Source organism: Pygocentrus nattereri, chromosome 8 (genome assembly GCF_015220715.1).
Source record: "Pygocentrus nattereri isolate fPygNat1 chromosome 8, fPygNat1.pri, whole genome shotgun sequence".
NCBI lineage: Eukaryota > Metazoa > Chordata > Actinopteri > Characiformes > Serrasalmidae > Pygocentrus > Pygocentrus nattereri.
The window spans coordinates 20,125,593-20,138,745 of NC_051218.1; positions in this window are offsets into that span (position 1 = coordinate 20,125,593).

Genomic DNA, 13,153 nt, shown 5'->3' on the forward strand with positions numbered 1-13,153 from the left:
GTTTCAGCTAATAATTAGACTTTCTGGTTGAAGAAATAGGAGAAACCGCAGTTGCTTTTTTGCTTGTTTTTATTTTTTTCATAAAGAATGAGAGAAAAGAAGGAAGAAGAAAGGAGAGGACACACTGAGAAGTCCTCATTCACCAAAGCTCCAAGGAAAGAGAGAGCAGTATGCCCCCTTCTGGCTCTTTTCTTTTCTCCCCTCTCTTCCCCCTCTGTCCCTCCCCACCCTCCTCTGTCTGGAGATGTGAAGAAATATCTTTTGATCTGCTCTGACAAAGCAAGGGCTCTTAGGAGTGGCGAGTGCGACTCTGCCAACTGATTTGGACAGACCGGGAGGGAAAAAAATGTGCCTAATAAGACGTTAGCAGCAAATGAGGGTCTAATAAACACTGCATGTCTGCTTGGTGTCGCTGACATGATCTCTCCTCCCCTAAAACCCAAGATCCTCTGTGCTGCATTGTGATCTAGGAGATCTTCCTGCTTTTCTGCCTTTGAAAAGCCTGTGGTATAGTGACAGTGCAATTCAAGAGGCCACCTCAATATTGATATGGCCCTCTAATCTGCCAGCTGAATGGAAATGAAGACTTTTCTCAAAGGAACTGTTTGATCTTGCCCTAAATCTGGGGCAGAAACTCACAGTTTGTCTGCAGTGAACAATCATGAAGGAAGATAAAATCTTTTGTAAGACACCAAATATCTGTGTCAAAACACCAAACACGAGTGTTTAAGCACAGGGCATTAAATCACTTCTTCATTATTAACTATGCTAGTCAATCATATCAGTCAGTATGGCATTCCTGGAAGGCATGCTGACGCAGTCCTCACCATATTTTTTTGCTTTGTTGCTGCAACTTAGTTGGCTCTTGCAGCTGAGCCTTTCTAGTTGTGCCACATCACTAGGCGAAATAAACTCATCATCCCTGGTGTGGTGTGAGTTTTGTTTTGGTTTTTTTTGTTTTTTTGGCAGGGGGGTGGGAGGGGTCGGGGGACTCTAAGGGGAGGGGGGCGGTAGTGGGGGATGGGTTTAGAGGGGATGGCATGCCTGGCTTTCTCCAGGCACTGCCCCAGCCTAGCTGCCTAGTGTTCCAGGTTAGGCCCATCCGAAGTTGGGTGTCTCCAGGAGCTGGTGCCAGGTCAGGGCGCACCAATGCCAGTGCTGGTAAGGGGACTTGAACTGCCGTTTGTACCAAAAAGAGTAAGGGGGCAGCGCGGCTGCATCAAGCCCAGGCACGGGTAATTACGGCAGGGAGAAGCCGATTAGCCCGTGCCTGAGCAACACAGCAAGGGGGACGGGCCCACGCCCAGCAGGGAGGGGAGTCCTGCCACAGCGGCGGCCAATCAAGTGTGAAGCCCAGTGCGTACCCCCAGCCCCACTGATTCAGTGGGAAAAGGTTTGGCCGGCTGTTCAGAGCACTGCAACTTTCACGGATTAGTTGAGACACTATTCTGGCGGCTGAAAGGGGAACACAGCACGGGAGCAAAGCTTCAATGTGCGCTTGGGCTCTTACAAACACATTCACACACACATACACATACGCACACACACACACACTCACAAAAACCTCCCAACAGCTGGGAAGAGGGCCGGAGCCTGTACCCTGTCACCATGGTAACGGCATATCTCACAATTGAGTCAAAATGAAGACACTTTGGCCTAAAATCGGGATATTTACAGATCTTCCACTGCTAATGTGGTTCTTTTCAATTGTATTTTCTACCATAATTTCATAATAAAACAGTCAGTTTTTCCTCAGACTGATAAATCATAAAAGTGTGTTATTTTCAAACACACAAATTGGTAGATATTCCAAAAGGTTTTTGTAGTTTTGCCATTTTTGCCTGAGCCATTATACTAAATGACAAGAGAACCAATAAAAAAAGGTTTAAAGGATTAAATTTATCACAGTTTAATCTTGTTGTATGTTTTATATATTTTTATATCTTCATTTATATGTGTATATATATATATATATATATATATATTTTTTTTTTTTTTACTTATCATTTCACAATTACACTTGGAAAATATACTCACTCAAGTGCAATATAGTCTTTTGTGTGATGATATTGCTTTTTACTTAACAGTGACTGAGGGCGCACACAGGACACTTTCACAGAACACCCACAATCATTTCATTATGCGTCTGCTAGGTTCAAATTGAAGCAAGCGCTGCACACTTTATTTCTCTTAGCTGAAATTGTTGACATGAGTGTCTTTTGTTGGCATGTTTGAAATTCTTCATGAATAATTTTACTGCTTGGCTTGATTCACTGTCTGCCTGCTCTCATTGTAAAGATAAAGTAGGAGAATGTAATAGATGTTTGTCTGGACATTGGTTGTAGCTGTTATCAAGGAATTTGTCATATACAGTTATATCAGCTTCTAGACTAGAGAGAGACCATTGATTTTCAAACTTTTTATCTTATTTTTAAGTTTGTGTTTTTTGGGAATACAGTTAGCTCACATCATCCATGCGTGTGCTTGGTATGTTTGCAACAGCAGCACATGAGCAGGTGGTGTTACTAGTATGTTTAAGTGTCGAGTGAGAGTGCGCCTGTTCTCACTCCACTTTATAGCGTGTAATGGTGGCTTTTCATTGGACTGCTGATTGAAATTTTGCATTTTGTGAGATGAAATGAGGAGAGAGGCCGCAAGCTTTCAGGGGGCTATCCTCACTCTCTGTCCTATCATCATGTGCACTGCTGTCTGTGTGCATTGCTTATTGCACCCAGACTTTGAAGTGACATTCCTATCTCTCTCTCTCTCTCTCTCTCTCTCTCTCTCGCTCTCTCTCTCTCTCTCGCTCTCTAACTCTCTAACTCTCTGTTCTGTTCTGCGTCGCTTTGATGCGCTTACGTTCTATGAATAGTTTTCTTTAATGCTTGCTTTCTTGTGCCTCCCTCTCTCCCTCCTCTCCCTGTAAAACAGTGAATCTCTCTCCTTTGAAATACCGTCCATAAATTACAAGTTGTCAAGTGTCATTTCCCTTGTTTACTGCCATTTTGGGCATTTCCCCCCTCGCGTTCTTCCCAGTGTTTCACGTTTAATTGCACCAATAATGTTCACTGGGTTCACCAGCGCAGCACATGCAGCTTGTTGCTGCTGTGGAGGACGGAAACTATTAAAATATTTTCCAGACTTCACGAGGTTGTGTGCGTATGTGTGTATATGTGTAATTTGTGTGGATGTATCCCACTGTGTTACCACCAACTACGAGTGTACTACATTGTATGCTAAAGCCTCTAACCCAGTAGAAAAAGAGGGAGTGAGAGAAAGAGAAGTTAGGGAGTACAGGAAATTAGCCATAGAGGGTTTCTAAAAAGCCCATGTTGTACCTCTCCAATGCAAACAGTCTAATTTATAGCATGTCAGCAGAAGCCAACAACCTTTTATTACCCTACAGTAATTTCCCATATGTTGAGTGTATATTATCATTATGGGAATAGAGGAGTAGGAAGCTTTAAAGTGTTGGTGGCTCCATGCTGAAAAGTGGTTGTGCAAAGCTTTACATAAAGACATGTCGGATTAATAAAGATCACATCACTGTAGACAGTAAGTTGTGTTGATATTCTTGGACCTATATTTTATATATATATACTATATAAAACTATATATAGTTTTGACCTATATTTAAACAAATATCATCCACAGACAAATACTTTATTAACATAGTTGTTTGAAAATATAGGCTTATTCTGAAATTTTTCCAAAAAAAAAAGTTTTTTTTATAAAAGGAGCATTTAGGAAAGGCCTAGTCCTTTAGAGACAAGAATAGGTCAAGGCTTGCCACTTTGCCAAACAAATTATCAGACAATAATCAAACAGTTAAAGAACAACATTTATTAACAGTGATTGCAAGAACTTTAGGTACTTAACCCTATTGGTGTATTAATAACATCATTAGAACATTCAGGAAGTCTGGAGAAATCTCTGTGCTTAAAGGGCAAGTCTGAAAATCACAATGTCCATGACCTTGAAACTTTTAGACAATACTGTGTTTAAAACCATCATGCTTCTGTAATAGATATCACCACGCAGGCTTGGGAATACTTTGACAAATCTTTGTCAATTTATAGTAGGATTGGATTTGAAAATGTTCAATTAAATGTTGTTAAAAGTAAATATGCACATTTTTTGGAATGTGTTGCTAGCATCAAAAATTTTAATGTTCTTGAGGTAAAATACCAAATGTGGTGTTTTCAATGATGCTTATCAAACTGAATGTTTTTTTTTTATCAGCAGTTGTCCCACCTTTTTTTGAATTGAGGTTTGTACAAATGATGTAGAAATGTATTATTTCCAACAGTTTATATAATAAATATACATAGAAATATAAATGCTACATTTTTAAAAACAAAGATGGAAAAAAATGGGTTGTTTTGTTTGGTTTTTTGGAGCAATATCATAGAAGAACCATTTTTGGAAAGAACTTTTCACAGGATAGTTCTCCACTGAATCGTACAGCCAAGCAAAGAACCATTTAGAGTGTCTTGGAGGCCCTGTTGGACATTTTTGGCTTTTTCTGGCATGGTTGCTTCTAACACCAAACTTCCAATTTCTCTTTAAAATCCTAGTTGGTCCTTGTCAATAGCGATGTGTGAGGATGAGCTGGGTGATTCGTGGGAGGTAAGAATTGGGAAACATTTGAGTCAGCCACTATCTGGTGGAATACACAGGTCTAACGGAAGTGCACTAAGACTAGCCATGGCCGGTGGTCTGTGGCTCTGCTTTTGGGTTAGCGTGTGTGAGACAGAACCAGAGGGGGTTTGATAGAGTGGGACGTGACCTTCATCCACACTGGGAGGAAGCAGGGACCAGGCCTTGGCTATTGGAGGGGAATCCTACTGAGCTGATCGATCAGTCAGCAGCAGGTGGGCAGTCTGTAGAACATTGCCGTGCACTCCTGAACCTGAACTGACTGCCAAACACTCCTGATATGTCGGAGCCCAAATGGGTTAGCGCATTTTTAGATCAACCTGCACAGCTATAAAGCTAATAAAAACAGTAGTGCACACACACAAACAGGTCAGTTTGCTGAGTACTAACATGCATGCAAATATGAATCGCAGGTGCATGTTAAATATAATTCATTTAAGAAGAAGTAGAAACTCAGGCGATTCTGCTGTGTAAGCTACTTAATTTGCTACCTCGTTAGGCTCCAAAAAAGTCTCATCTCTGGCCATCATGCTCACAGCACCCAGCAGCAACAAATCTGTGATATTCAACTTTACAGACCATTTCACCCAGATCCCCCTCTTGTGCTGAAAATTATGTTCTCTCTCCATCACCAGGCACATACAGTATTTGCTGTTGGATGTGTGCCAACTGTGTTTCATCAGTTGTTACATGGCATGGCAAATGCAAAACCATTAAGACTTCTGATCTTATGCATGTGGATATGTGGAAGTTTGAATCATCAGGTTCAGCTTGGTGCTCGGCTCTAGCCCAGCAACTCCTTATTCATAAAGAAATAGGTTAAGCCTTGATGTTTAAATCAGAGGCAGAGAGTAAATCTCCTAAAATCCTTTTATGCTTGTTAGACAAAAGAATCCAGCTACAGCAACACATCTTTTAGTTTGTCATGGCAGAGTCCAATGATTTTCTCTCTCTCTCTCTCTCTCTCTCTCTCTCTCTCTCTCTCTCTCTCTCTCTCTCTCTGTAGCTTTCAACAGCTTTTTTCAAGGAACTTTATGTAAAGGTAATTTGTTTAAAGCGTGGGGTGATGTAACCAGTTTGGTTTCCAAATACATGGATAATTTTATTATCGTTCTTCTCCAGACTTTACATTGAATGATATCACTGAGAGCACATTGATAGGCGATCTTAAAGAATCTGGTTTGAAGATGTCTCAATATGGATACCACATATATAGTCTCAGCCCAAGCTGGGAGCTTACCATATATCTATGCCCTAGTAATACCTCACTCAATTGGTAATCTTAATTTATGAATTTACACTTAAACACTGTGCCTGATGTTTATGTCACTAGCTTTTAAGATTTTTCGTTTTTTTCTTATGTGCCTCTGTCCTTTGTACTTCAACAATACTCTGTTATCTCAGGTCTGTGATGGAGCAATGTGCAGAGGAGTTGGAGCCTGGGCAGGGGCATGGGGGAGTTTTACTAGCCCCCCAAAATGAAACAAACAGGCATTTTTGGCCTTTCCTGCTGGGACACAGGGAAATTATTATCCACGAAGTGCCCAATAAAGACTTGATTTTCCAGGCCTGATGAATTCAGCATGTTCCAGCTGAGGCTGTTCCTCCTGGCCAGTAGAGGTCTAGTTTATAGGCAGAGTGAGTACAAGAGTGAAAGGAAATTGGAGCCTTGAAGAAGCTCTACCACTCGCTGCAGGCTTGATGTCAGTAACCTCACCATATATTGATGTTAATGGTCTCTAAAGTGGATGTAAAGATAGCATATAGATAAGAAGGTGTTTAGCTGGACTGAGGAGGTGTTGAGAATATAAAACACATGCTGCCTGTTCTGTTGAATGCATACATTGTGTGCTTTAAATGATGAACAGACAGGAATGACTTGAAACTACAATGGGGAGGTGTTTCTTAGAGAATGGAGAAGATGGACAGAGCTAAGCGCTAATCTTAGTGATGCCATTTGTCATTCAGAGACGAAACAAATACTTAAAAAACTTAAAATGAAAAAGATAAAGCCTTACACTGTATAAACATTGCATCATTGTAGCTAAGCTTGCGAGAAGTGATGAAGTAGAGAGGCCCCTAAAGACAATGCTTATTTTATGCCCCACACTAGTTTTAAAGTCTCCAGCTTACACTGTTTTTTAAACAGCCTTGCTGTTCAGAAGCTCTTTTTAACTAGCTGGCAAGTTACAACAATTCATAATTCCTAGAGTAATAGTATGACCTTTTTTGGGTTTGAGTGCACTTACAAGTAGAAGTACAAAGACTGCATGCGTTTTCTTACTAAGGCAAAAAAAACAAAACATGCTTAATACATTGATCTTATGTCAATAGCCAGTAGTGCTCAATTACTCCCCAGTCCAAACAAGTTAGTGTTATATGGAGTCACTGTTTCAATAGCCTTTGACACACACAGGCCTACAACAAAAACCACAGTCACTAGCTTTAAAACGCATTCTGTAGGAACTATTCATGTTTAAGCTAAACATTTAGCTACTTTGGCTAATTAAGTGTGCTGAATGAGGACACTTCAAAGGGAATGGTGAATTTGGAGTCACTTGTGCCGCCCCTTGGGTTTAGAGGTCAGCCCTCTTGGAGAGAGACGTTAGGATGTCCCAGCTCCAGACCTCTGCCTGCTAACCCCTCACCCCATTGGCGATATCAAAGCCTTGGGAGCAGTGGGATGCACAGCCATCCCAGAACAAAAACAGGAGCACTTCAAAGCACCAGTTGGAAAAAGACAAGAGAAATGAGAAAGCGAGAGGGAAAAAAATGTGGAATGGCCAATATCAAATTCCCTCTTATTTGGAGCATATTCCAGAAGATGAATATAATTAATCTCTCTGAGTTGTCGTGCGTCTAAAGGGCTCTTGCTGTGTTGCAACCTCCTCAGGGCACTTGAAGAGAATTATGTGATTAAACAGACCTGAGCATTCTGGACTGGGGCGGAGAGAAGAAAGGCTTCCCAGTCATAATGCCCCTAATGAAGTGGCTGCTGCTCCTTCAAGCCCTGGCCGTAGCCTTCAGCAGCCTGTTCACAATCTGTTTAATGACTGAGCGGGGGACGCAGAGCACACCAATGCTTCCCAGTGAGCCACAGAGGGAGATCACAGGGCCCACTGTGGCCAAGCTCAGGGGCTTAGCGTTCATCAGCCCGATGAACCTGTTCCTCAGTTAGTCAGAATCTCTGGTTCACAACCATTTAGACTTAAACAGGTCTTCAGTCAAAAGAATTCCGTTTTCATGACATTCTTTTAATCAATGCTTCAGCACTTAGGTAGTCCAGTACTGCATTTTTTGTTGTTCATCGCAGTGGATCTTGTATGGATGTTGGATTTTGTAATGAAGTCTTCTAAACCAGCCTAGACTACCAGCTTAAAGTATAAAAGTGGTGCCACATGAGAGTGGCACAATAGTGCCCATAGCTCCACATGGCCGGTCTAGAAATGGAGTCTTCAGTGGGATGGCCTTTTTAAGTTAAGCGATACTTTTTTGATCCCACAACCGGGGAAATTCCAACTCCGCATTTAAACCATCCGTAAAGTGAAACACCACATACACACTAGTGAACACACACACTAGGGGGGCAGTGAGCACACTTGCCCGGAGCAGTGGGCAGCCCTATCCACGCTGCCCGGGGAGCAGTTGGGGGTTAGGTGTCTTGCTCAAGGACACCTCAGTCATGGACTGTCGGCCCTGGGGATCGAACCGGCAACTTTCCGGTTACAGGGCCAGATCCCTAACCTCCAGCCCACGACTGCCCCCGAAGTGGGCTTTTATTTAGTGGTCTTTATTGTCTTTTACCTTCTGTCTTTTACCTTTGATGACATTTTCACCCCAACATTTTTTCCCTCAAAAAAATATAGAAGATATTTGCTCTTCTTCTTGTATCTGAGATGGGTGCCACATTTACACATTTATGCCATTTGTATTATCAGATCAGTCAATATGCTATTACAAACCGTACTATCACGTGGAAGGCCAGATGAGAAGGCAAAAGCAAACAGCCTGTTTTATTCCACCCCCATCTTTCCTATTCTACTCATTGTGACCAGTGTGTGTGTAACATGGCAGTGAGGGGAGGTGGGGCAATGAGGGGCAGCAGGAAGGGGGTTAAGAACCTGATTGCTTTTATCTCAGTGTTGTGTGGCTCGGGCCTTTCATGGGCCTACGGAGCTGTGTGATTCAGGGCTTGAGCCCTGGCTCCTTGCACACCCTCATTGTTCTCCACTGAAAATCAATTCTCTTGAAGACCCTTCCTTAATCCCGTTTTTCGCCAATGACAATGGCCACTTGTGTATGACCCTACTGGGCTGTGGGCTGGGTTGATGCGGCTGTCTGCTCAGATTCAAGCCCTTTCAGGTAACGCTGGTCCGCCTCACTTTGTAGTGCCAAGTGCAGGATTCGACAGGAAGACATTTGCGATCATAATTTCCTGTGGAGTTTCAGCTGGCCCCTCCCCCATGGTCACCCCACGCCCCCAGAATAGTTTTAATTAGGCTCGACAACCACAGAGAGGGGGGATCAGCCTGCAACAATGACTGTCCTTTTGAACAGGGGATGCAGGAGAGAGCTTTTGCTCTATAGACAAGCAAGAGAATAGAATTATTATGGACTTCATAACAGTCATCTATAGAGAAGAAATAAATAGATAAAAGGCAGTGCCCAGAATATGTGAATGGAGTGACACCATAAAGGAAAAAATGTATTGGCAGATATAAACCTTCCCTGGTTTGAGAATGTGTTGGTTTTTAACTTGCCTCTTAAAACATGTTCACTCTCTGAATGTCCAGGGTTCAAAAACACTGCTTGAAAAAACATAGCCAGACAGACGCAAGCAAAGCCTTTGAATGTTGTGGTGGGAGCATTTTCATGTTTCAGGTAGAATTTTAAATGTGCCTGTTTGCCTTTTGTAGAATGAGAGCTTTCTGGGCCTGTCAAGTTCGCACTTGACAAGACCTGATGTCCGCTGATTTTTATATCGAATTCACACATCAAAACCTGCCCAGGTTTAGCAACTGCTGGACTCTGACACTCTACTTTGATGCAACGTTTCTCCAACTCTCTAAAGACCAAGAAAAAGCTAAGAACACAACATTACAGCCCTAGTCTTTCCTAATTACACTCACCTCTGTATATCTAAAAGGAAAACCCAAACCTGATCAGGAAGACAAAGAATTGGGTCTACAGAGGAGTTTTCATTACTGTTCCCTCATTTTACCTTTTTTCTGTGTTTTGCAGTGAAAGGAAACAAAAGTGGAACCCTACTGATTGAAAACTAGCAGAACAGTGAAACAACAGGACACAACTGATCACTCATGCATGGTTGGGATTAGGATAAAAGTATAAAGAGCGTGGAGAAGAAAGAGCACAACAAAAGGAACAGGGGACTGACTAACTTTTTTTCTTTCTTTTGAGGTAAAAGGATGGAAAAAAAGAAGGTCTGGCCATACGAGAAGATAGAGAAAGAAAGATTAACAAATAAAGGCACTCCTTTTTTGGAGGCTCTATGCGCCTCCACTTTTTTCTTCTTTTAACCACTAACATGAAAGGCAGGTCTAACCACCATGACATACTTTCAAGAAGCATTTTGAATTCATATTCATATATATTTATTTATTTATTTATTTATTTATTCATTCACTTGCTAAATGTTATATAAGAAATATACTCCATGGGAATTTGTCGTGGCACAAGAATGGCGTACTGTGATTACGGTTGACCAACTGGCTTGTGAAGTCTTCAATGACACACCAGCTAACAAGACAGCCGTCCTTTCAGCCCCCGCCTGTACTAAGTGGAAATAATCCAGAAATACTTTGCATGCCCGGACTGCCTTGGCCCCTGTCCAATTTGCACTCTATTCTTTTTAATCTCCCTTAATAAAAAAGGAGGAGAAAAGAGAGTGATTAACATCTGTGCTTCTTTTTTACATGGCCTCATTTGAGTGGGCAAATGTGAATGTGGGGAGGTGATGACAAGCCCCCTCTTTGACGCTGGCACACTCGGCCTTTCTACACAGCTGCTGTGCTTTAGGGGGCTGCTCAGATAGGTGCTTGTAAAAGGAAGGTCAGTGAAGCATTGGGGTGTATAGAGGCTCTTCATTCTGAGCTGGAGTGTGACAGGTCACTTTTGAAAGTGGAGAGTGGCTTAGACGTTATCTCTGGCCTACAGATTAAAGACCTATAACAGTAATCGGAGGGAGTGGCTAACAGGGACCCTTAGAAGAATTGTTGAGTTTCAGTTCTCTAACACAATAGCCTAACTACTTAATGCAAATCTGCATGCACTACTGATATACAACTGCACAGAAGGCTGTTCTCAGGGCCATCGTACATTGCAGAGAAGTTTATGTGTGCAATGCAGACGTCTGATGCAGCTGTTTCATTTGTATTACTGGGCTTTATATTACAGTCTCTGTGACACAGACAGTAGAGCGGACTTTCTAACAATGCCTGGAGCTACATGCTCATTAGCGTCTCAATGTCACTGTGGATTCACAGATATTATGCAGCAGTGCACTGTTTCTCAGTGGAGCTAACTGGAACAACACTGCTTGTCACCAACAAGGATCACAGCATGAATTATTAAAACTACACACTCTGTGTAGTAAACATATGTCTGTCCAGTACAGATTAAGAAAAGCACAAATTTGTGACTGTCTCAAAGAAAAAAAAATCCAAATATTGTGATGCTGGGGTACTGTCTTATAACACTTACACTAGTGTTTAAAAGTTTGACTTCACTGTCTTCAATAAAATTAAAAATGGATGTTACAGATAAATGTATTACGCATTCTTATCCTCTACAACATCACATATTTCAGCTGATTAGTAGGAAACTGTGATTAAAAGAAGAAGTTATTAAGAAGTCCATTATTATGAGCAAAGCTGAATGTGATTCCTGAGTGACTGAAAAGGTTAAAAAACATTGAAAATGAAGTTATAATAAAATGAACTAGAATGACCCTGGATGAAACACAGTGATTAAATCTTAGGCAAAGGACATATAAAGAAATTATTATTTACTAAGTAATATATACATAATTAAAGTGCATTATTTATCATTTAAGAGCCTTTTGGTGTTCCCTGAAAACTTGAACATCTAAAAAAAGGATTTAAACATCTTAAATACTTTCTGGTGTCTAGCTTATATTTCAGTCTCCACTGTATGAGTAATTATTAAATAAAATAATTGTAATTATTAATATAACAAGTTATTCAAATCTTGTGGTGCAGTGCTTTAGATACATACTTCTAAGTCATAATCAACTTGCAGAGAATCACTGTAGTTAGCTACATGATTTTTATTAAAGAGGTGGCAACTTTCAGTGTTGGTCTGACCACTGGGGGGAAAGAAAGATATTTTCCATGTCATGGGCTGTCACTACTCAGCTCAGTGTATCTAAAATCATTATGGATCTTCTTTGGCATGTAAGTTTTGTTAATTACTGGAAATATATTCATTCTATTTAAATATTATATAAGCTGGTATACTCCTTTGGGTAACAACTACCATAGTGATGTTCATACTATCACCATAGGGATGTTATTTGTGCATTTAGCATACTGTACTTTTATTATTTTAATTTTTTTTAACAAATTTTACTTATTTACCAAAAAAAGACACATTGAAACTTTACATAGGCAAATGAATATTGGCTAGTTCATAATCATAAGCACTTCTGACTATAAATTCTTTTGTATTGCTTTATTATTAAAATGTAATTGCATTATACATTACTAACACAACAAGGTGCATAATGATATACATTCAGTTTACGTTGTCTACGTTGACAGGTTTAAGTCATAAATTAAGACTTTTATCTGTTTGTTTTGATATTACAGTGTTATCAGACAGGTCATTTTTTTCTTTCAGAAAACAAGACTAAATGCAGAACAATAACTTTCAATAATTAAAATAATAAAATAGACCGTTTTCTGCTTATGAACATGAATGTGGCATTTGTGTAACATTTCTAATGTACACTTTCAGCAGAATTTCTCCACTTGTTTCAATGAGTTATAAGTGACAAATAATGTCAAATATGCCTTACTTGTATTATTGATTCTTATAATGATGGCATTCATTATAGTAGGGTTAATACTAATGCATAAAATTATGTTCAACTGATGATGCAATTTAGAAGTTTACTGAGGGCCACTACAGTTTGCCAAAAAGACTTTAAGTGTGAGATTCCCAGTGTCCATGCACTTTGTTACTGTCCCATTCTCATTTTGCTGACCTTTGCACTCCTAACCTGTTGTCATGGAGCTCATGGGATGAAGAATCTCACTTCAGTCCCCACTCACTGTGCTGACTAGAGAAAGGGATTCAGAGCCATAGTGATGTAGTGCACAGCTTATTACGTAACATCCTCCCACGGTGGCAGCCAGCGAGGGACTCATTAACCCTTCTTCCAGCCCCCTCCTCTTCTCCTAAAAGGCACTGGCGCTTGCCCTGAGGCCTAAGGGGAGAAGGGCCAGGTTTAAGA